This window comes from Lynx canadensis, chromosome X, assembly GCF_007474595.2.
Source record: "Lynx canadensis isolate LIC74 chromosome X, mLynCan4.pri.v2, whole genome shotgun sequence".
NCBI lineage: Eukaryota > Metazoa > Chordata > Mammalia > Carnivora > Felidae > Lynx > Lynx canadensis.
This window is the reverse complement of record NC_044321.2, coordinates 114586897-114609126: the sequence shown is the minus strand read 5'-3', so window position 1 is coordinate 114609126 and position 22230 is coordinate 114586897. Positions and strand designations below refer to the sequence as shown.

Sequence of the window (22230 nt, the reverse complement as noted above, 5' to 3'; positions counted from 1 at the left end):
GGATGCTTAACTGAGTGAGCCACCCAGGCGCCCCTGGAAATAACTTTTTATCTTTTACAGAAGTCATTCGTGTCCTTTTTTACAGCTGTAATATATTGGAATGTATGGATTACCATAATTTATCCAATCACTCTTCTCTGTGTGGGAATTCAGGTTGTTTTCAATATTTTGTAATTACTAATAATGCTAACATGAATATCCTTGTGCATATATTTGTTATTCTTGGAGGTACATCTTCAGGGTAAGTTCCCCAAAGTAGAATTGCTATTTCAAATAGTAAGTAAATGCGTGTTTTTCTTGGATGCTACCAAATTTCCCTCCCAAGGAATTTTATCAGTTTGCATGCTAACCAGCAGTATTTGAAGATCTCCATTTTACTGCAGTTTCACTAACATCATATGTTGTTATTTTTAAAAATTTTTGCCCTTCTTGGGGCACCTGGGTGGCTCACTTCTTTGTGTGCCTGACTCTTGATTTCAGCTCAGGTCACGATCCTAGGTTCATGGGATAGAGACTTGTGTCAGGTTCTGCAGTGAGCGGGGTGTCTGCTTGAGATTCTCTCTCTCTCTCTCTCTCTCTCTGCCTCTTCCCCCGCTCACACGTGCTCTCTCTCTAAAAAATAACAATAAAGAAAACTAAAAAAAGTAAAAATAAATAAAAAATTGTGCCATTCTGATAGGTGGCAGATTATTTCTTAGCATGGCTTTAATTTGTCCTTCTCCAAATATCAGTGAGAATGGACATCCTCCAACAGGTTTCAGGGCCATTTTTATATGTCTTTTTGTGAACATTTTGTTCATATCTTTTTTCCACTTTTTCGGTCAAGATTTTAAGGGCTCCCCCCCCCCTTGATTTTGAGAAATTCACAAATATTAGGGATATTCACTCTTTATATATCACTCTTTATATATATATGATATATATATCAAAGTTACCCTTTGATTTATTTATGGTGGGTTTTTCTTTTCTTTTTCTTTCTTTCTTTCTTTTTTTTTTTTTTTGCCATGAAACAGTTTTTTTAAATATTTACATAGCCAAAGTTATCAATATTTTTTCTTGTTGTCTCTGGATTTTGAGCCATAGCTAGAAGATTTGGCTGTATATGTAGGGGAGACAGCAATTCACCCCTGTTTTCTTCCAGTACTGGTGTCGTTCAGTTTCTGCATTTAGGTAACTAATCTATTGGAGTTTATTCTTTTTATTTTAAATATTTATTTTTGAAAGAGAGAGCGCAAGCACAAGCAGGGGTGGGGCAGAGAGAGAGGGCTCAGAGGATCCAAAGCAGGCGCTGCTGTGCTGACAGCAGAGGGCCTAGCATGGGGCTTGATCTCACGAACTGCGAGATGGTGACCTGAGCCGAAACTGGACGCTCAACCGACTGAGCCACTCAGGCGCCCCTGGAGTCTATTCTTGATTTTGGTGTGAGGTAGTATCTTTTCCAAAATCATTAACCAGTTTTCACAGCACCGTTTTTTAAAAAGTCACTTTTGCCCAGTGTTTTGAGATGCCACGTTAATCATATACTAAATTCTCATACGTATTAGGATCACTTTTTGGCATTTCTGTTCTCCCACGTTGGTCTTTTTATTCATGTGTCACAAACCTGTTCTGATTTATCTAATGAGACCTTACAGTACGTTGTGATGTCTGATGGGTCTAGTCCCCCCTTGCAGTTTTTTGTATGATCCTAGTTCGACTGGCGTGATTGTTTTCTATATCAATTTTATTATCTGTTTGTCTTTATTATCAACTTATCAAGTTCCATTGAAATGTAAGTACTCTTATTAGAATCATGTTAAATGTATATGTTAGCAGAGATAACAGACATCTTTGTGACGTTGATTCCTCCTACCCAAGAATGGGACGTAGCCTTCAATGCGTCCAGGTCTGCTCATGTGTCTTCCAAGTGTCTTTTAACATTTTCTTCGCATAAATTTTGCACTTCTCATGTTTGTTTTATTCCTAAGAAAGTAATCTCTGATGCAGTCGTAAATGGTCTTTTCTCTAATATTATTTCCCCTAGCTAGCAATTGTTTTCTATATGAACACTAATAACTTCTGTACATTAATTTTATATCCTGCTATGTCTTATGGAATGCTTTTACTGTTCCAATTAGTTTTATCACTGAATCTTTAGAGATCTTTAGATGTGCTATCATAGCATCTGAAAATAGAGATAGCTTCACTGCTTTACCACTTGTTATACCTCAAATTGATTTTTCCTCCCTTGTCTAGTTTCATTGACGAACACCTCTGGTACGATGTTAACCGGTGATGAAGAATCTGAAAAGACCTCACCAGAGAAGAAAGGCAGGTAGCAAGTAGGCATACGAAAAAATACTCCATATGATACATCATCAGGGAAATGCAAATTAAAACAATGAGAAAGAACTATATACCTATTGGAATGGCCAAAATCCAAAACACTGACAATACCAAATGCTGATGGGGATGTGGAGCAACAGAATTATCGTTCACTGCTGGTAGGAATGCAAAATAGCACAGCCTCTTTGGAAGACAGCTTGGAAGTTTCTTACAAAATAAACATACTCTTACCAGATGATTCAGCGATGTCACTCCTTGGTATTAACCCAAATAAGTTGAACACTTATACCCGCACAAAAACGTGCACGTGATGTTTGCAGCAGCTTCATTAATGATGGCCAAAACTTGGAAGCCACCAAGATATCCTTTAATAGGTGAATGGATAGGTAAAATGTGGGAAATCGATACAATGGAATATTATTCGGTGTTAAAAAGAAACGAGTTATCAGGTTATCAAAAGACATGGGAGAAACTTAAATACTTATTACTAAGTAAAAGATGCCAATGTGAAACGGCTACGACTGCGTGATTCCATCTGTGACATTCAGGAGAGGGTAAAACCATGGAGACATGTGAAAAGATCAGTGATTGCCAGGGGTTTAGGGGAAAGAGTGATGAATAGGTGGGGCACAGGGAATTTGTAGAGCAAGGGAACTATTTTGCGTGATACAATAATGGTGGATAGATGTCATTATACAGTTGTCCAAACCCAAAGAGTATATGACACCAAGAGTGAACGGAAGGCAGAGGGCTGGATGAAGATAAACCCCCGAAAGTGTGTCCTGTGCCCCAGCTCTCTCTGGGCTAATAGATGGTCTAATCTTGGGGTCTGGTGCCCGCCCTCCCCTCACCCCCAAGATCACAAACTAGCAGCGGGCATCTTCAGGTGCTCTGGGAAGACTACAAAATCTAATCCTTCTCCCTAGCTTTTGGGGTCTGGCCAGTCTGTGACTGCTACTTTGTCATAGCATATATGATTTGTAAATTCATTTTCTACCTTCTATCCCTTTCTCTTGTTTTCCCAGGGTTCAGTCTCAAAAAGGACTTACAGTTAAAGAGTATCCTCATGTAGGGGCACCTGGGTGGCTCAGTCGGTTGAGCGTCCGACTTCGGCTCAGGTCATGATCTCACAGCTCGTGGGTTGGAGCCCCACATCGGGCTCTGTGCTGACGGCTTGGAGCCTGGAGCCTGCTTCGGATTCTGTCTTCCTCTCTCTCTTTGCCCCTCCCCCACTCACACTCTGTCTTTCTCTCTCTCTCTCAAAAATAAACAGACATAAAAAAATAAATAAATAAAAGAATATCCTTGTGTTCTTTTATGTATAAAGCTGTTTTTCTAGAGCCCTGATAATAGAAGGGCAGCTTGAATGAACATAACATCCTTCGTCACACTTTCTTTCACTGAGATTTCTCAAAATGTTTCTACATTGTTGCCTTGCTTACTATGGGTTTTAGAAGTATGATATCAGTTTAATTCGTTTGCTCTTACAACTCGTTGAAATTTATCCTGCTTAGTGCTTGTTTAGTTTCTTGAGCTTGCAAATTGATATTTTTAAACAAATTTGGGGAAATTGCAGCTATTATTTATTCAAATAAATTTTCTACCTCGCTCTTTCTTTCTGAAACTCCAGTGACATGTGTTTGTGATTTGACATTTTCCACAGGTCACCGTGGCTCTGTTTATGTCTTTTTAATCACGAATTTTTCTCTATTCTGCAAACTGTATACATTCTACTAATTTACCTTAAGTAATTGACTCTCTAATTTCCTGGGCCCAGTTTTCTATTAAGCTTATTCAGTGAATATCTGATTTCAGATGACTGAATTCAGGTCTATTTTCCCCCTATTTTTAAACTTTTTTAAGCTTAGTTATTTTGAGAGAGAGAGAGAGAGCAGGGGCTCAAACTCACAAACCATGAGATCATGGCCTGAGCCGAAACCAAGAGTAGGGCATTCAACAGAGTGAGCCATCCAGGCACCCCATCCCCCCATTTTTTATAGTTTTAATTTTATCATTAATACTTGCTTTCTCTTAATTCATTGTGTCAATATTTCACCACTTTGGACATATCCGTATTGTGTTTATTGAAAGCCCTCGTATCCTAATTATGTCATCTCAGGTATCTTGGTATTGGCTTCTATTAACTGCCATTTTTGTTACTATTTTCCTATTTCTTGGCATGTGGAGTAAGTTTTAGTTAGAGACTAGATATTGTTGCTGATATGTTGTATATTGTAGAAAATCTTGATTCTGTCCTGTATCTTTGAAGAATACTGATGTTTTCCCTGGGAGATACGAAAGTCCAATTTGCCCCCACTCTCCTTTATAGTAGACAGTACCTGAAATCTCTGATGAGTTCTTTCGGACTTCCAGCTGTTTCTTTGTGGTCTCCCTCACTCAAAAGCAGTTCAGGAATTAGAGGGATTTGAACGAAGTTTATATGTAGATTTGGGGGCTCTCTCTCCACTCTGTGGCTCCCTCCCCTGTGATTCCCCTTCTCCATTTGCAGCTACCCTAGCAGCCCCAGCTTGGTCCTCTGCTCGAGCTAATATAACCATAGCCTCCTGCTTAACGTATGGCCTTCCTATGCAGCATGGACTGGGAGTGCCTTTAGACTAATAACTATACAAATGTGAATCTTTCTCCCTTGAGTTCCCTCCATTCAAAGGTTGAACTCTTTAACATTTTCCCCTGCTTTTATGGACTTTTGTGGGCCTTGTGTGGTAGGCAGAATGGTCCCCTAAAGATGTACCTGTTCTTTTTTTTTTTTTTAAGTTTATTTATTTATTTTAAGAGAGAGAGAGAGAGTGTGAGTGTGGGAGGGGCAGAGAGAGAGAAAGGGAGAGAGAGGGAATCCCAAGCAGGCTCCTCAGGGTCAGTGCGCAGAGCCCAGCTTGGGGCTTGAACTCACGAAACAATGAGATCACGACCTGAGCAGAAATCAAGAGCTGGATGCCTAGCCGACTGAGCCACCCAGGTGCCCTAAGATGTCCATGTTCTAGTCACTGGAACCTGGAATATGACAAAGGGGAATTAAGGATACATTGGGAATTAACGTTAATCAGCTGACCTTGAGATGGAAAGATTATCCTGACTGGCCCCATGTAACCATAAGGTCCTTCTATAAGTGGAAAAAGAGAAATACGCGACCAACCGTTGCTGGCTTTGAAGATGGAAGGAGGGCATGAGTCAGGGAATGTGGGTGCCTCTGGAAGCTGAAAAAGGCAGGGATATGGATTCTCCCCTAGAGTCTCCAGAAAGGAACACAGCCCTCCTGACACCTTGATGTTAGCACAGCGAGATCCATTTCTGACTTCTGACCTCTAAAAGTGTAACATAAAAGTAGATCCTAATATTTTAAACAATATTTTATAGTGTGTACAATTAATTCTGTGAGGACTACTGTGATTCAAAATCCTCTGCCATAACTGGAAATTTACAGCTTTAAATGTATTAATTCAGGGGTGCCTGGGTGGGTCAGTCGGTTGAGCATTCGACTCTTGATTTCAGCTCAGGTCATGGTCCCACAGCTCCTGGGATCGAGCCCTGCATTGAGCCCTGCATCGGGCTCTGTGCTGACAGCATGGAGCCTGCTTGGGATTCTCTCTCTCCCTCTTTCTCTGCCCCTCCCCTAGGTGCACGCAGGCCCTCTAGCACTCTCTCAAAATAAATAAACATTAAATAAATGTATGATTTCATGTAGATATTTACAAATTAATCCTTATTTTCAAGAAATCATCTCCAGTGTCATTCAGAATCATAATTTGTGAAATATTCGCAGAAATTCTGTTTTCTACTTTTTCTTTTACGCCTTTACTTGCTTAAGAAGGTGAATTCAGTGCCTGTGCATTGGTGAAAATGACCATAGGACTTGGAGTCAGAAGTTCCAGTATGTTCTAACACTTAGTCCCCTTTTCCTTAAAATGAGAAAATTAATCCTTTCACTTTCTTACTTGTTTCTGAACATAAATGAGATACCGAATGTGAATGTTTTTGCAAAGCACTGTATAAATGTAAAAGCATGATTGATGTGGTGAATTTATGTCCCGTGAGTAAGATGAAGAAGCTATACAAAATGTTGAATGTGAAGACATACAAAGGGATAGGAGTATGGAATTAATTTTAACAGAAATAAAGACATCATGGATATTTCATAGTTGCAAAATGTGGTTTTTCTCTGTTGAGTTTGAAATCCCCAAGCAAAGGCCAAGGATGTCTAACTAAGCAGCAAACTGAAATATACCAATCCTAAAATAGCAGTGTCTGTTATCCAGGAAAAATGCTATAATTTCTTTGGAACCATAACACTACTTAAAACATACCTCTATCGCCCTTTTATACTACCTTCTTTTCATGTAACTTCTCCCATAATCTCTTCCTATCTCGGCTTTGACTTTTGTTATTCTTGACTTGTCGACTCGTTGTCAATATCACTGCCAAACTTTTCTAACTGGATCACTGGGATGCATGTTCCTGATAAGCGAATTACCTTTTACCTTATACGATACTACACTTAGCTAGTATAGACAGAATTAGAGCTTCATAGGTACATATTCTTTTTTTAAAAGATTTTATTTTCAAGTAATCCCTCAGCCTAAGGTGGGGCTCCAATTTACAACCCCTAGATCAAGGTTCATGGTCTACCAACTGAGCCAGCCAGGCAACTCTAGATATTTTTTATATCTATATATTTATATATCTATATATTCTAAGTGTATCCTGTATATACATTGTATATATTCTATATCTATTCTACATAGAATGCATAGAGTATGGGGCGCCTGGGTGGCTCAGTCAGTTAAACGTCCGACTTCGGCTCAGGTCATGGTCTCGCGGTTCGTGAGTTCGAGCCCCACGTCGGGCTCTGTGCGGATAGCTCAGAACCTGGAGCCTGCTTCCAATTCTGTGTCTCCCTCTCTCGCTGCCCCTCCCCCGCTTGTGCTCTGTCTCTCTCTCTCTCTCTCTCTCAAAAATAAACATTAAAAACTTTTTTAAAAGAATGTATAGTATACATCTATATCTTTATATTTATGTTTATGTATAAAATATAAAGATTCTTTGTGTGAAACGTTTTCACAGAACTTCATTCTTTTGGCTATACTACACTTTAGGCTCTGTGATTGGTTGGTTGGTTGATTGGTTGATCGTTTTTTAGCTTCTGTGATTTAGCTAGGTGCGGATATTCTCCGGGACAGCCTCTTCCTAGGCGCTGGAAATTTTACAGCTGCCTTTACAATTTTACTTGCTTTACAACCATGCCCAGTTCCATCACTTACAGGACTGTTCATATCAAACTTGAATGACCCACAGCAAAACCTAGTACTTCATTTTCTTCACCTCCTAAACTCCAATGACCCGATTCCACTTCAGCCATCCACTCCCAAGTTCATGAGGTGCATTTCTTTTTAGTTACCCATCTTGGTTTGGATCCTCAGTCAATGCAGGTGTGAATATGGATTAAATGTGCAAGAGTTTTGTCAGAGAAACGCCTGTGTGGATTAAATACGGAGGGGTTGAGGAGGCTGAGAAAGCTGTCAAATTGCCATGCCAGATCTGACCTCAGCCAAAGGATAAACGGAAAGAAGGTCGGGTGAAAGTGACTGAGACTGCCGCGCATTCTAAGGAAGGTTTGGCAAAGCCACAGGGTACTCCTTGAGCCAGAGTCAGCTAGCACAGAAACACCATGTCTTGCCAGAGTGGGTCTGCCTTTGTATCTTCCTTAGTATTCAAATATCGGGAGAAGAAGATGGGGGTGGTGGTGGTGTGTGAGGCTTGGCACGAACACAAGGACGGATCTCGGGGTGCCGCAGCTGAGGCCCTTGGCTAATCATGCTCCCTGTAGTAGGAGGTCTGTGAGGTGCATTCTTACGGCCGCCACCATCCAACCCTTGGGCCATGCAGATCTACTTGTCCACAGACGTTTGTGAAGAAGGTTCTGCCTAGTTCCCATGGATATTTCTTTCTAAAGGAGAGCTCAGAAGAAGGTAGCGGGATGGACTGCAACCCCAGTCATTGCAGTTGGTCTTGGGGACACAACTGCTACTCATCCTCTCCTTCGTCCGCTACTCATTCTAAATTCACCTGGCCCTCAGCTGTCTCCTCAACAGGTCTTGGTTCTGATCTGGTGTTAGAACCTAAACCTTCATGCCTGAATGGTGTGAGACTTGCTGTCTGGGATCGCCGTACTTCTTTATTCACACTTACCGTGGGTCAGTGGAGTAATAGGAGGTACCCACGTGGATCATCTGGGACACACAGACAATTCTTCCCTGCCGCCGTTGTTTAAAGGCAGCTCTGCCTCCTCCAGAACACCGGGATCCATTACCCTTTCCAGGACCGTGACTCCTTGTCTCAGTTTCTGGTCCCTGGGCACAAGGAGTCCAAAGGGCTTGTGGTTCAGCTCTGGCTTGTAGTTCATCGGGAACCTTGCTGCGTCCCCTGGAAGGAGTGTACCTGTTTTGGGAGACAGGACCTTCGGCTTTACAGAGCCCAGAGTTGGGGAGACAGAAAGCATAAGTCTCTCAGTGGGTCATTAGGAGTAAAGGTAATTGGGGTCATTCTTGCTTCCAACCCTAGGTTCCCAAATTCAAGGATCCTTAATACTGGGGTAGAGCACCATATAGAGGTCTCTGATTCCACAAATACACTACACCTTTAAGGTTTTCCGTCTATTTTCAGAGTGTGTCTTCTTAGCTAATACTTCAATTGTGTCTTTAGAAAGCTGTCCCAGAGTTCTTTGAGACCAGCCACCTGGGCATGGTGTGGTAGGTCATATGACCAATGGTGTGATGTGCTCCTGGCTGGGGCTCTGCGAGCAGGAAGGGCAAACTCATGCCTTGAATAATTATCTATCCCTGTGAGGATTAACTCCTGGCCCTTCCACGGTGAGAGAGCCCCAAATAGCCAACTTGGCCAGTAGGTATCTTCAAGGAGTACTGCTCTATTGGGGCCTCAGTGTTGGTCTCCGTTGCCGACAGTTCTGTTATTGAGAGGCAGTAAGTCACCAGATCACCCTCCTTAAGTTGGAGTCCGTGTTTCTGGGCCCACACGTGGCCTTCATCTCTACCCCCACAGGCACTGTTCGTGTGCCCGTTCTGCCGGTTTGGGAATGCCCAACGGTGAAGGTTGACTAAGGTGAACTGGCCGAGTTATTTTGTCAACTTGGTTGTATAGTGTTTCTTCTACAGTCGATGCTTTCTGGTGGGTGTTGACCTGTGACACAAATGTCTTCACATTTTGTCCTCCCACATGCCCATGCACATGTCTCTACTAGTGAACTCCTCGCCTTATGTATCTTTGTTTTGCCAGGCCTCCAAACATTTGGCCAGGCTATTGGTCATGGCCATGTATCTCAGTCCTTATTAATATGCTCTAGCATGATATTATAAATGGCATGGTGGCTATAATCAGGGCTTATACTTGTTTAATTAAGTCTTTGGTTGTCCACAATCATTCTCCATGATCTGTTAAGTTTCTGTAGTGGCCACCTTAGTGAAATCATTGTAGATATGATATGGACCACCAGCTCAACATCTTTTAGGCCTTAATATTTGTCATAATTTCTACCTCTAATTATATATATATATATATATATATATATATATATATATATATATTTTAAACTTAATATCTTGCCTGGAGTGAATGGGAAGCATTTTCAATGATTTCTACTTGGCCTTCCCTAGTATATCTCTTACTCCAAGCCAAGGACCCAATGTGGGGATTACTCCAAATGCAAAGTATATCCCTCCTAATTATATACTTAGCATCTGGGAAAATAACTGCTGGGTCCACTGTGAGCCAGACTTTAGCCAGGACTCTATTTCTTGGTCTTCATGGAGCCCTACCCCCACAGGGGAGATGCAATGATCCTTTGGATTGATTCAATGATTCTGTGTACCAATATCAACTCATATCTTACGTCTAATAGTTCTTGAAATGTCTGATTATTCCCATTTTACCAGTCACTTGAGTCAATAACCATAAGTCCCTTTGGGCAGGGACTGGGGAAATTATCATGGCATGTATTTTCTATGGTGTTTTGAAGTCCCTCCCCCTAGCGACTCAGATACCTATTCAGTCGATGGATTCTAGAACTGAAAATTAGCTCAGGTCTGGGAACTGAAAAAAAAAATGTGACTTTTTATTGGGGTGACTTCCCTCAGCCTTGTGCTTCTCCATTCTTACCTTTTTATGGTTGCAAATATTAAGCAGCACCCTTGTTGTCTACCCTTTATTTTGCCCCTCGTTACACCATGCTCTATGAATAATCTGCAGCTCCCCGTGGGCCAAACCCTTTTAGCTGTTCCCACAATCTTGCTGGTAATTGTGATAAATGAGGGCCTTTCCACTTCTGTTGGTTAAGCACTGCCACCTCGCCTCTGTGGTATTGTGGCTCTGTCGTCACCATGGCCATTAGTGAATCCAGTTTTGTAGGTGCCTTTCCTAATAGCAACCCAAGCTTAATGAGGAAACCCCCCACTGAAATTCTTAGCAGTGCTTGTGCCCCTGTCATCAGTACAGTCCTGATGACCTTAGGGAATGGCACAGACTCTGGCTCCTCTCAGGGAATACAAATCGGTTGTGGAGTTTTGGCCTTAACATATCCATTCCTGGACGTCCACTTCCTTAAGCTTCTTTATTTTCTCTTTTGCCATCTTGCAGGGCAATGTATGAATGTCTTCTTTGCCGAACGCCGGTCGTCATTTTTTCAAGGCTTCTAGGAGCCATCCTAACAGCAGGTTTGCCCTATTCAATGGGGTCCTTGGTAGGATTAAATCTCATGGGCCAAGAAAAATTATTCAAACTAATGAATTCTTGCTTATTTAGCCTTATTTCTGACCCCATCGAGTACCCTCATAACCCAGTTCTTGGAGTTCTCCCCTAGTTTGCTGGTATATGGTGGATTGTCTTTGCAATTCATTAAGTATATAATCTCCTAACTTCCTTATCAGTCCCAGCTTGTCCACAGTCAGATTATACTGGAATTTGACACTAGTTATACTAGTGCCTTCTGGTGGCCAGAAGAGTAGAGATGGGACAGACTCCTAAAGGGGTACCAATTGCCTCAGGGGATTACTTACAGCAGGAGTGCTAGCCATTATATGGGAAGGGTGGGCCATCTACACATCATGCCTAGTGTGCCCTTGTGTGGAGTGTGGGAGGGCTATGGAGTAAGCATACTCAGGACAGCCATCTAGATGTGTCCCTTCAAGTTTTCAGGATACTAGGTTTTCCCTATCAGGGTCCTGACCTTCACACAACAGACCGGCTTTGGTGTCCCTGGAGCTCTGCAACTCTCACGATTAGTTCTTCAGCCTGCTGTTTCATTGCGTCTTGGCCTTCCACTGCAGGTGATGACGGCCTGTTTATGTGCTACCACTAAGGCCCTCTGGTTCCTGCACTTAGCTATTAACTGCTTAACAGCTCTAAGTCTCCCATTATCTGTATGCAGTGCGTCAACGCAGCTTGGCATTAACCAGCCAACTCTGCTGTGTTTGTAGGTACTCTTCTACCCAGATATTCCAGATGTCTGCTTCCTTGTACCTGCTACAACATTCCCCTCCTTTGACATATTTTTCAAGGTTACTGCAGGTGAAATATTTAGCAATTAAGTAACTGTTTTGTGGCAAGGACTGTCCATGGTACCAATCAAAATTGTGTCCTCTTCACCATTGGTGTGGAGGGAGGTGGGGTAGAGATGGAAGGGTATGGGAACCAGTTAGAACTCTTCATCCTACTCACTATTATTTTGGACCATTGTGAGTACCACTTAGTTTAGCTTGGGTACTCCAAGAAGCAGACACTAAGAGGGGACTGACTGTATACAAGGATTTTATTAGAATCACTATGAAAGGGAATATGGATGGAGCTGGGGAAGCTGGAAGAGCTGTCGATCTCCTGGCAGCCAGGGAAGAAGAGGGAGAGAGCAACCTGGACTGTGGTGCACTCTGAAGACCTTTGGGCAAAGCCAACAGGATGCCCTTGAGCCAAAGTAGATCGACAAAGGTGTCCTTTGTCTCCCAGGAACGGGGGCCACCTTAGAATTATTCAGGCATTGGTGGGGAATAGTGCCTGGGAGGTGTGGCCTTGGCACAAATTTTAGATAGATTTCAGAGTGAAGCAGCAGCGGGGGCCTTTGATCAATTACATTTCCCATCATAAAAAGCTGATGAAGAACATTTTCATTGTTCCCACACCTCGAAATACTCAGTACCTCCAATCTTAAAATCTAAAATGATGAGTGACTGTATAATTTGTTGTCCAAACCAGGATGCTTTTGTGAATGAAAGATGTAAGGGGAGGTCTGGTAGAAATTACACTAGGACTGTCCCAGGAACACTGTATAGTCACACTATCCTTTGTTTTCAAATTCTTTTTCTGTGTGTATAACTTTCTCATTTTCTTATGTTACCACTACAGTTGTTGAACCTGATTTCCCCCCATCTATCCAACTCCTTCATGTCCATTTAAAGTTTCCCATCAAAATTGTCCTTCATGCTCTGTCCATTAAATGATTTTTTGGATTACCATTGAACTCTTTTGTCCTCTGGCCCTTCATCTACAAGCACACAGAAGCATCCTAATTCTGATTCCTTTGAAATGACCACTGAGCAAAGCTGGTCACAGTTACACTTCAGTGCACCTTTGCATCACTGCAAATTCATGACCTTCAAAACCATCTTTGCATCAGCACGCCTTCTGTTTCACCAAGAAAAACCATTTGGTGTGAGTCCCCTGTAATATACCCAACGCTTTCTACAAATGTTTTCAGTCTAGAAGCAACTATACTTAATTCTCTTCCATTGGTCTCAAAGAAGGTTCCATTTCCTCCAGTGCATTGCTGGCCATTCCTTCTAAAATTTTATTCTGTTATTTCTTAGTCTTTATGGTCAACCTCCTCCATGCTTCTGTGCTTCTAAATTTCCCTTTCACATATGAATGTCATGAACATTGCTGTGTCTCTCTCAACATTAAAAGAAAATTTCTTTTATTTATTATATTTACTTTGAGAGACAGAGAGAGAGAGAGGGACAGAGAGAGAGAGAGAGGGAATGGGGGGGGGGGGGGGAGAGAGAGAGAGAGAGAGAGAGAGAGAGAGAGAGAATCCCAAGCAGGCTCCACACTGTCGCTGCAGAGCCCAACACGGGGCTCAAGCTCACAAATTGTAAGATCATGACCTGAGCTGAAATCAAGAGTCAGATGCTCAACTGACTGAGGCCCCCAGGTACCACTAATCGAAATCTTAAAATAGCTCAGAAGTAAGTGCTATTCTCTGTACTTTTGAAAAACTTTTTTTAATGTTTATTCATTTTTTGAGACAGAGAGAGACAGAGACAGAACGTGAGCTGGGGAGGGGCAAAGAGAGAGGGAGACACAGAATCTGAAGCAGGCTCCAGGCTCCCAGCTGTCGGTACAGAGCTGGCCGTGGGGCTCAAACCCACGAACTGCAAATTCATGACGTAAGCTAAAGTCGGACGCTCAACCGACTGAGCCAGCAAGGCCTCCCTAGTTTCGACCATGAGATACTGAAGCTCAAAGTTGTGGTTTGAGTCAGGCCCTGCAGCTTCTATGGAAAGAGCGAGCGTCTTTCATCAAGCACTATATTGGACTTAAGCGCAGTAGAATCCGAAAATTATGACCATCCATTTTTCTTCAAATTTAACTCTGTGGGCAATCACAGTTGTGAGAGATGTGAATTCTGTTTACTTCTATATTGCTGTTTACTACATGGATAATTCTAATAGTTTTCTTTGTCGCTCGTCAAACCCAAGGGTGAACAAATCCGTGCCTGTCTAAAATCGAATTGCCTTGTCTGAGTTCACAGTCTTGAGGCTTCACTTTTCCTTCCGAATATCAATTGAGTTGAGTTTGAGTGGGATGATTTTGTGATTTGGGGTTCTCTGGAGATGCACAGAACTAGATTATATTGTAGTATATACATTTTTATATCAACTCTGTGGCACACACACTCTGGTTGGAGTACCTAATTGCAAAGGTAAAAGTCATGTTCCTCCACAGGGCCGATCAAATGTTTAATTTGGGTAGGCGGCTTTGCTTTATTTTGTTGTTTGTTTTCCTTTAGTTTAATAATTACTAGTAAAGATTGAAGTACTCATGTGGTCTCTCTAGATTTCACTCTACCATCTCAGCTATTTTGACATACTTTACTATTCACTTTAGTCCAAAATATTGAAGCTTTTGGAACCTATTTGAAGGTAAATGATTCATAATCTAATGAGCGCTCCAGAGTAATTCAATCAATAGCTCCAACAGTGTAAAGAATACTTAGCAAGAAATGCTGTGTTTTCCCTGTTTGTGACCATTCAGACTTCAGTCTTGGTCTCCGAAAACAATGCCACTTAGAAAACGAATCAATGATCTAAACATAGACATATAATTGCACAAATTGTATAAATATATAAGAAATTATTGGCGCAAATATCCCTGGACATATGCTTAAAATGCCCTCTTCTCATCTCTCGCTTAGCAAAGACCTACTTAAGTTAGAGCCCAAATAGTGCACGGCGTGTGATACAACGGTCAGCCGTGACCACATTGTGAGGCACTATTTTAGGTGCCGGAGACAGAAAGGAAAATAAGAAAGTTTCCCCACATCTAGTTTATGTGAACTTATAGGATAAACAGTTAATAAACAACAACAGCAAAAATACTTTAAGATAAATGCTGTGGAGAAAATAAAATGGGGTTGAAGTCACAGTGAGTGCCTATGTGTATGTGTGTGTGGGGGGGGGGGAATTGGGGGAAGGTCGTTGAAAAGTATGGGTCAGGGAATGGTTCTCAGAAGAAATGCCATTTGAGCTGAGGCGTGCATGCCAAGAGAAAGGCATTCATCCAGAAAACCTTGGGGTGGACCTATTAAGGCAAAAGGAACAGCAGTTTACCAGGCCACAAAGTGAACCCGAGATCAGCTAATTTGAGGAAAAGGAAGAAGGCCAGCGCGGTTGGGGGTAGATGAGTTGAGGAAAGCAGTGGGAAGAGATTTTGAGAAGAGATCTAAAAAGGCGATTTGGGCCTGCCAAGAGTTTGGGTTTTCGTTCATGTGCAGAGGAGCACCTTTGGAGAACTGAGTGAGGGGAAAGATGTGACTGTATTTCCATTGAGAAAATACTACGTGGGGTGCTCTGTGGAGAATGGATTGTGGAAACACAAAATGGAGGCACAGAGAGCAGTTTAGAGGTTACCGGGACGGTCAAAGCTGGGGAGCAGAGTGGCTTGGATAGCAGTGGAGGGAGAGAATAGTCAAAACATTCAAGGTATTTTGAAGGTAGAGGACAGGACCGAATGTGAGATTGAGGGAGGGAGAACTTGAATGATTCCTTGTAGTCGTATGTCTCCCCATTTATTCAGGTCATCGCTTAAGCAAGAATTTTTACTTTTCTTCATCGACAGTTCTTACACACGTCCTGTTATATCATTGTGGATAGATGTATTTATCTTGTAGCTGGAATTTGATTTTGAAACTTAAAACTGTATTACTTTCTAATTCCTTTGTTCTTCTTTAGTTTGCTTCTATTCTTGCTAACTAGGAATTGTAGCGTGATGTGGAAAAAGGCGGCAAAGCTCTCGTCTTGTTCTGATATGAGAGCAAAAACCTGTCACTTTAAATATGCTTGTTGCGGATTTTTGGTAGATATATTTTATCTATTTGAGGAATATCTAGATTGCTAAGCGTTTTTATTACAAACATCTGTGTGATTTACGGAATGCCCTTTTCTGCGTTCATTTATACGATCATGTAGTTTTTCTCCTTTAATCTCTTTAAAGGTGAATTAGTCGATTTGTTTTATGTTACAGCATCTTTTCATTCTGGAGAAAAACTACTTAGTCGTGACATACATATTATATACGATTGGATTCAGTTTTTTAATAAGTTATTTAAGATTTTCCACCTATGCGCATAAGTCTGCAGTGTTTCCTTCTCTTACTAACCCTTGTCAGATTTCAAAGCCTTCTAGACTAAGAAGATTTTCATTCTTTTATTTTAATGAAATAAGAATTTTCTTCTTTTAGTTTTAATGGAAATGATTTCAGTAAAGATGAATTTTCTGTCACCTAATTCATATTTTCTAGTTCTTCTCGAGTCATTTAAAAAAATTTTGGGGGGGGGGCGCCTGGGTGGCACAGTCGATTAAGCGCCCGACTTTGGTTCAGGTCATGATCTCATGGCTTTTGAGTTCGAGCCCCACATCGGGTTCTGTGCTGACAGCTCGGAGCCTGGAGCCTTCCTCGGATTCTGTGTCTCCCTCTCTCTCTCCCCCTCCCTCACTTGCACTCTGTCTCTCTCTGTCTTTCAAAAATAAGTAAACATTATCGCTTCTCGGCCTTTTGGCTAAGATCAAGTGTAAAAATAAGTAAACATTAAAAAAATTTTTTTTTCATTAAAAGAGAGAGAGAGAAAGAGAGAGAGACAGAGAATATGAGCAGGGGAGGGGCAGAGAGGGAGGGAGACACAAAATCCAAAGCAGGCTCCAGGCTGCTGTTTGAGCTGTCAGCACAGAGACTGACATGGGGCTTGAACTCATGAACTGTGAGATCATGACCTGAGCTGAAGTCAGACACTTAACTGACTGAGCCACCCAGTGCTCCTCCTTGAGTCATTTTTGATAGTTTCGATGGTCCATCTCAAGTTTCCCCCCAATTTATTAGGACAAAACTGTTCATAATTTTTAGCACTTAATAAACTGTACTGTGTTTAATTATGTCTCTTCTCATTCCTAGGAGTTTCTCCTGCATACTCTTACATGAAGCTTGTCGATTTTATTAATTTTCAAAGAACCAGTGTTACTGTGTTTAAGCTCTCTTGCTTATTTGCTGTTCATTAATTCCCGCTGTTAACTCTCCTCCATTCTCGTGGGTTTCTTCTGTTAATTCTTCTTCTAGCTTCTAGAGTGAAACAACTAACCCATTAATTTTTTCTCTTTTTTGTTTTGTAATGTATGCATTTTTACCCATACTTTTTTCCACTAAGTATTCTTTTGGTTGCCTATGTCACATTTGATATGTCACATTTTCCTTGATTTTTCTTTCTCAATATTTTATAATTTCCATAGTAGTTTCTTATTTGACCCATTTGTGTTTTATTGTCTGCAAGGTGTTTCTTATTTATTATACATAGAAGTATCTATTATTGATTTCTTACTTTATTACGCTGTACTCAGGGACTCTGGTCTGTATATTTTGGATTCTTTAATATTCATTGAGAATTCCTTTGGGACGTGGACAATAAATTTTTGTTAATATTTCATATGTGCTGGGAAAGAATACGTTGTATACATGTTGTTTATAACAAACTTGATCATTTTTTAGTTTGTTCTCAATACTCTTAGGAATTTAGTAAATTCCGATTTATCAGTTTCTGAGAGAGGTGAGGCAAGACCTCGTTCAAGTCTTATTTCTTTGTCTGTGAAGTGATTTACTTGGTTGAAGGACGTCGTTTGGGGCATCATCATTGTGTAAGGTGTATCGTAAGTTCTGTATTGTGGGCTAAATTGTGTCCACCCCCAAAATGTACATGTTCAAGCCCTAAACCCTAGCATCTCAGATGGTGACACCAAACCTACCAACACCTTGATCGTGGACTTCTGGCCTCCAGAACTGTGAGAAAATAAGCTTCTGTGGCCAAAGCCACCCAGTCTGTGGTGTTTTGTTATGACAGCCCCAGCAAACTAACACATGCTCTACGAATGGGCATGGAGAGCGAATCCAAATTAAAATCCATACGTATGCACAAAGTCTTGTCCCCTCCACAATGGAAAGGGTACAGCGTAACCCACCTAAGACCAATGACTAGGTAGTTCATTGACTCTGAATCATGTAAACAAGATTGGTTACTGCTGCTGGAGTATTGGTTAATCACTGGTGGTACTTCTTGTCCACTTAGATGAGGGAAATTTCATGTTGTTCAGATTATACGTATCCTCTAATTTAACCAGTATGGCTACTTTTCCCGGGAGATCACAGGAAATTAGATGAAGAAAACATAAATATTCACCAAAAATGCATATTATGTCCGAAAGGAATTCTTGTTTATTTGCCCAGAAGGAAAGATAGTCTATTATAAGATTCTACACTGGTCACCAAGTATCAGACATCATTTTTATTGGAGGGCCAGGGACTTGGAAGGAACAAACTTGGTGGATTAAAGATAAGAAAGGCCAAGATACTGATATGTAGATGAACATCAGGGAATAGGTCCAGAGCCTGAGAAAATTCTTTTGTAGTATGAATGTTCTGCCAGTCTGATTTCTGCCCACTGGGATTTCCATTTTCTATTCTTCAGGGTAATTTCAGAGCAGAGCTATAACGTCTTAGAGTTCAATTTTGACGGATGCTGGAATATTGCACAGAAATATCTGTGAACCAGGCTCAAATGTTTATTTTTAATTCTCTGTAAACTGATTATATAAAATTCGTCATGAGACCACAGGTGCCAGTTGAGAGAGAAACATAACGGTAGTATAAGTGAAATTAGGAGTGGTAAAAATATACTTTTTGTGTCTTCAGGGCTTACCACTTTCACTCGATGACAGAATACTCCTTGGCACGCCCAAGATTATGGTTAGTTGCCTCGGCTAATATCTAGTTCATGACAAGCACTTGGATGTCATGGTCATTGCTTCATGATCTTGTTTTCAATATTTACTAGCAACCAATAGCAACTCATCAATTGTTTCTCCAAAGTTGTTTTTAAAAGGTAGTATGGCTTTGCTCCAAATTCGTAATGGTTTCCCATGTAAGTTGTCCTACCATAGGCTCTGTGGAGCATGCAAGTGTACTAGTGACACTCTAATCATATTTGGATACGTCGTGTTATAATTGCAACTGGAAGCAGCTAGAGAGCTTTCTCCTCTGCTTCCCACAAAACTCTGGCCGCACAGAAATGCAGTGTTAACCCCAAAGAATAGAGTCTCATGCATTGTCACACTTCCTTTTTAGGGTCATGAGACACTTTTCTCCTTCGCCAGGAAGGAGATATACTAACATGCTTTCAGATTAGTGGGTTCCTGGGAATTTTACTCTATTTTCTTGAGATCTCTTTTCCAGAATGTTTGTATATTTTCCTAAGACATCCAAGGAAACTGCTGGTATCTATCCTCCAGGTTCTCTCGGCAAGATGTTATCAATGTAACAGACCAACATGAATGTCCTGTAAACTTGCGGGGCAGTTAAGTTTCCTTTGAACTAAGCATAAAGAAAGGAAGTACCATTAGCAGTGCTGATTTGCTCTAGAGCAAGCTGTAGCTACCAAGTCTCTGGTTGATTAACTTTACCAATATCTAATACTATTCTCCAAGACCTGTTAGACTATTTATCGGCCAAATGAGATAATTAAATAGTGCTGTTGTAAGAATCAATGGGCTTCAATCTTTCAAGTTATTCTTGTTGGCAAATTACTCTGCCATTCCCCTAGAGGAATACACTGATAGGCAGCCCTTACTTGACTCAGTAGTCAGGAAGGGAAAATGGAATTATGCCATTTGTTGAAGGTATATATCTTCCAAAAAAAAAAAAAAATTCCCCTCAGAAACAAGAAAAAAAAACCAGTATGAGTTTGGTGTCACATGATTAAATATGAGCATTTTAACTGAGAATTCCACTTGTCATCTGACCCCATGTGGCCTCATTCTGGCTAATAAGTGAAAATTGTGTGAAAGGTCCTCAGGAGGTAGGTTAGCTTATTGCTCATATATAATCCCCCAAGAGACATTCATTATATCTATGATATGATACTAATCATACTGCATGTACAAAAAGTAGCTAGCATATTGAAAATCTTGATTTTTATCACTCTCTACAGAGTGAGAGATACAGCCAAGAATTTTTTCATTAATTAATTAATTTTTAAATTTACATCCAAGGTAGTTAGCATGTAGTGCAATAATCGTTTCAGGAGTAGAATCCACTGTTTCATCCCTTGCATATAACACCCAGTGCTCATCCCAAGTGTCCTCCTTAATGCCCGTTGCCCATTTAGCCCCCCACCCACAACCCCTCCAGCAACCCTCAGTTTGTTCTCTGTATTTAAGAGTCTCTTATATTCTGCCCCCCCCCGTTTTTATATTATTTTTGCTTTCCTTCCCTTATGTTCATCTGTTTTCTATCTTAAATTACACATATGAGTGAAGTCATATGATATTTGTCTTTTTCTAACCGACTAATTTTGCTTAGCATAATACCCCCTAGTTCCATCCACGTTGATGCAAATGACAAGATTTCATTCTTTTTCGATTGCCGATGAATACTCCACTGTGTGTGTGTGTGTGTGTGTATATATATATATATATATATATATATATATACCACATCTTCTTTATAGATTCATCCATCGATGGACATTTGGGCTCTTTCCATACTTTGGCTATTGTCAATAGCGCTGCTATAAACATTGGGGTGCATGTGCCCCTTTGAAGCAGCACACCTCTATCCTTTGGATAAATATCTAGCAGTGCAATTGCTGGGTCATAGGGTAGTTCTATTTTTAATTTTGGGGGGAACCTCCACACTGTTTTCCAGAGTGGCTGCACCAGTTTGCATTCCGACCAGCAGTGTGAAAGGTTTCCCCTTTCTCTGCATCCTCGCCAAAGTAAGTCAGTCAGAGAAAGAGAAATGCCTTATGATTTCACTCATATGTGGAATTTAAGAAACAAAACAAACAAGCAAGGGGAAAAAAAGAGAGAGAGAGGCAAACCGAGAAACAGACTCTGAACTATAGAGAACGAGCTGGTGGCTACCAGAGGGGAGGTGGGTGGGGGATGGGTTAAATAGGTGACGGGGAATTTAAGGAGTTCACTTGTGATGAGCACTGGGTGTTGTATGGAACTTTTGAATCACTATACCGTACACCTGAAACTAATATTGCACTGTATGTTAACTCACTGGAATTTGAATAAAAACTTCTAAAAAATGAATAAAAAAATAAAAGCTGCTGGCCTCTTAAATATTGGAAAACCTCTTTAAAATACAATGCAAATGCCAATTAAGAGTGATACTATACAAGAATAGGGTGCTATCTCCAGGACACCTTTTATTTTATTTTATTTTATTTTTTAATTTTTTTAATGTTTAATTGTTTTTGAGAGAGAGAGCGGGAGCAGGAGAGGGTCAGAGAGAGAGGGAGTCACAGAATCCAAAGCAGGCTCCGGGTTCCGAGCTGTCAGCACAGAGCCTGACTCGGGGCTGGAACCCACGAGCCATGAGATCATGACCTGAGCTGAAGTCAGATGCTTAACCAGCTGAGCCACCCAGGTGCCCCTCCAGGACACCTTTTATACCTTGAATCAAAGGCATTTATATGGTGCCAATCCTCTGTGGGAAGAATGCGTGGGATTGGAAACGAGGAAGTTCTTGTCATCAGTCCGAGCGCCTCGCTTGTAAAATATACACAGCTGATCCCTACAGATCTGGGCTTTGCTGGTTTAAACGCCCTCAGTTGTAAATGAGGAATACTTCTGCCAGGGGACACATCAAGACTAACATTGAATCCTATGCTGAGACTGCTGCCTTGGCCCTCCAGTTTCCTTGTGCAAAAGAAATAGCAGACAAGGACCTGCCGTGGATAACTGACCACAATCATCGGGAGGGCATAGGGCTACTGTCATACCATGGGGACAGGGGAATATGTGTGTACCCCAGTGACCCTCCAGGGTGACCCTTGGTGGCAAAGGGCTGAAATTCCTCATGAATTATGGTTGCCTTCCTGTCACCAAGGAAGTCATCAATACCTGCAGACTTACTATTTTAGTGTGAGAGGAATCTGGAATGAGGGTGGAAGAGGAAACAGTGAGTATCAGCTGTGACCTTGAAACCAACCGGAGCGCTATGAGTTGTTCATCCCACCAACCTTCTTCTCTACATGTCCTCCAGGGAGAGCGGTTCACCAGA

The 22230-nt window shown here is 41.3% G+C and overlaps 1 pseudogene; it reads left to right on the top strand.

Annotated features, from left to right (window-relative positions):
- The first annotated feature begins 16658 nt into the window (after nucleotides 1–16658).
- LOC115508005 lies at nucleotides 16659–16733 on the top strand (annotated as a pseudogene).
- The last annotated feature ends 5497 nt before the right edge of the window (nucleotides 16734–22230 follow it).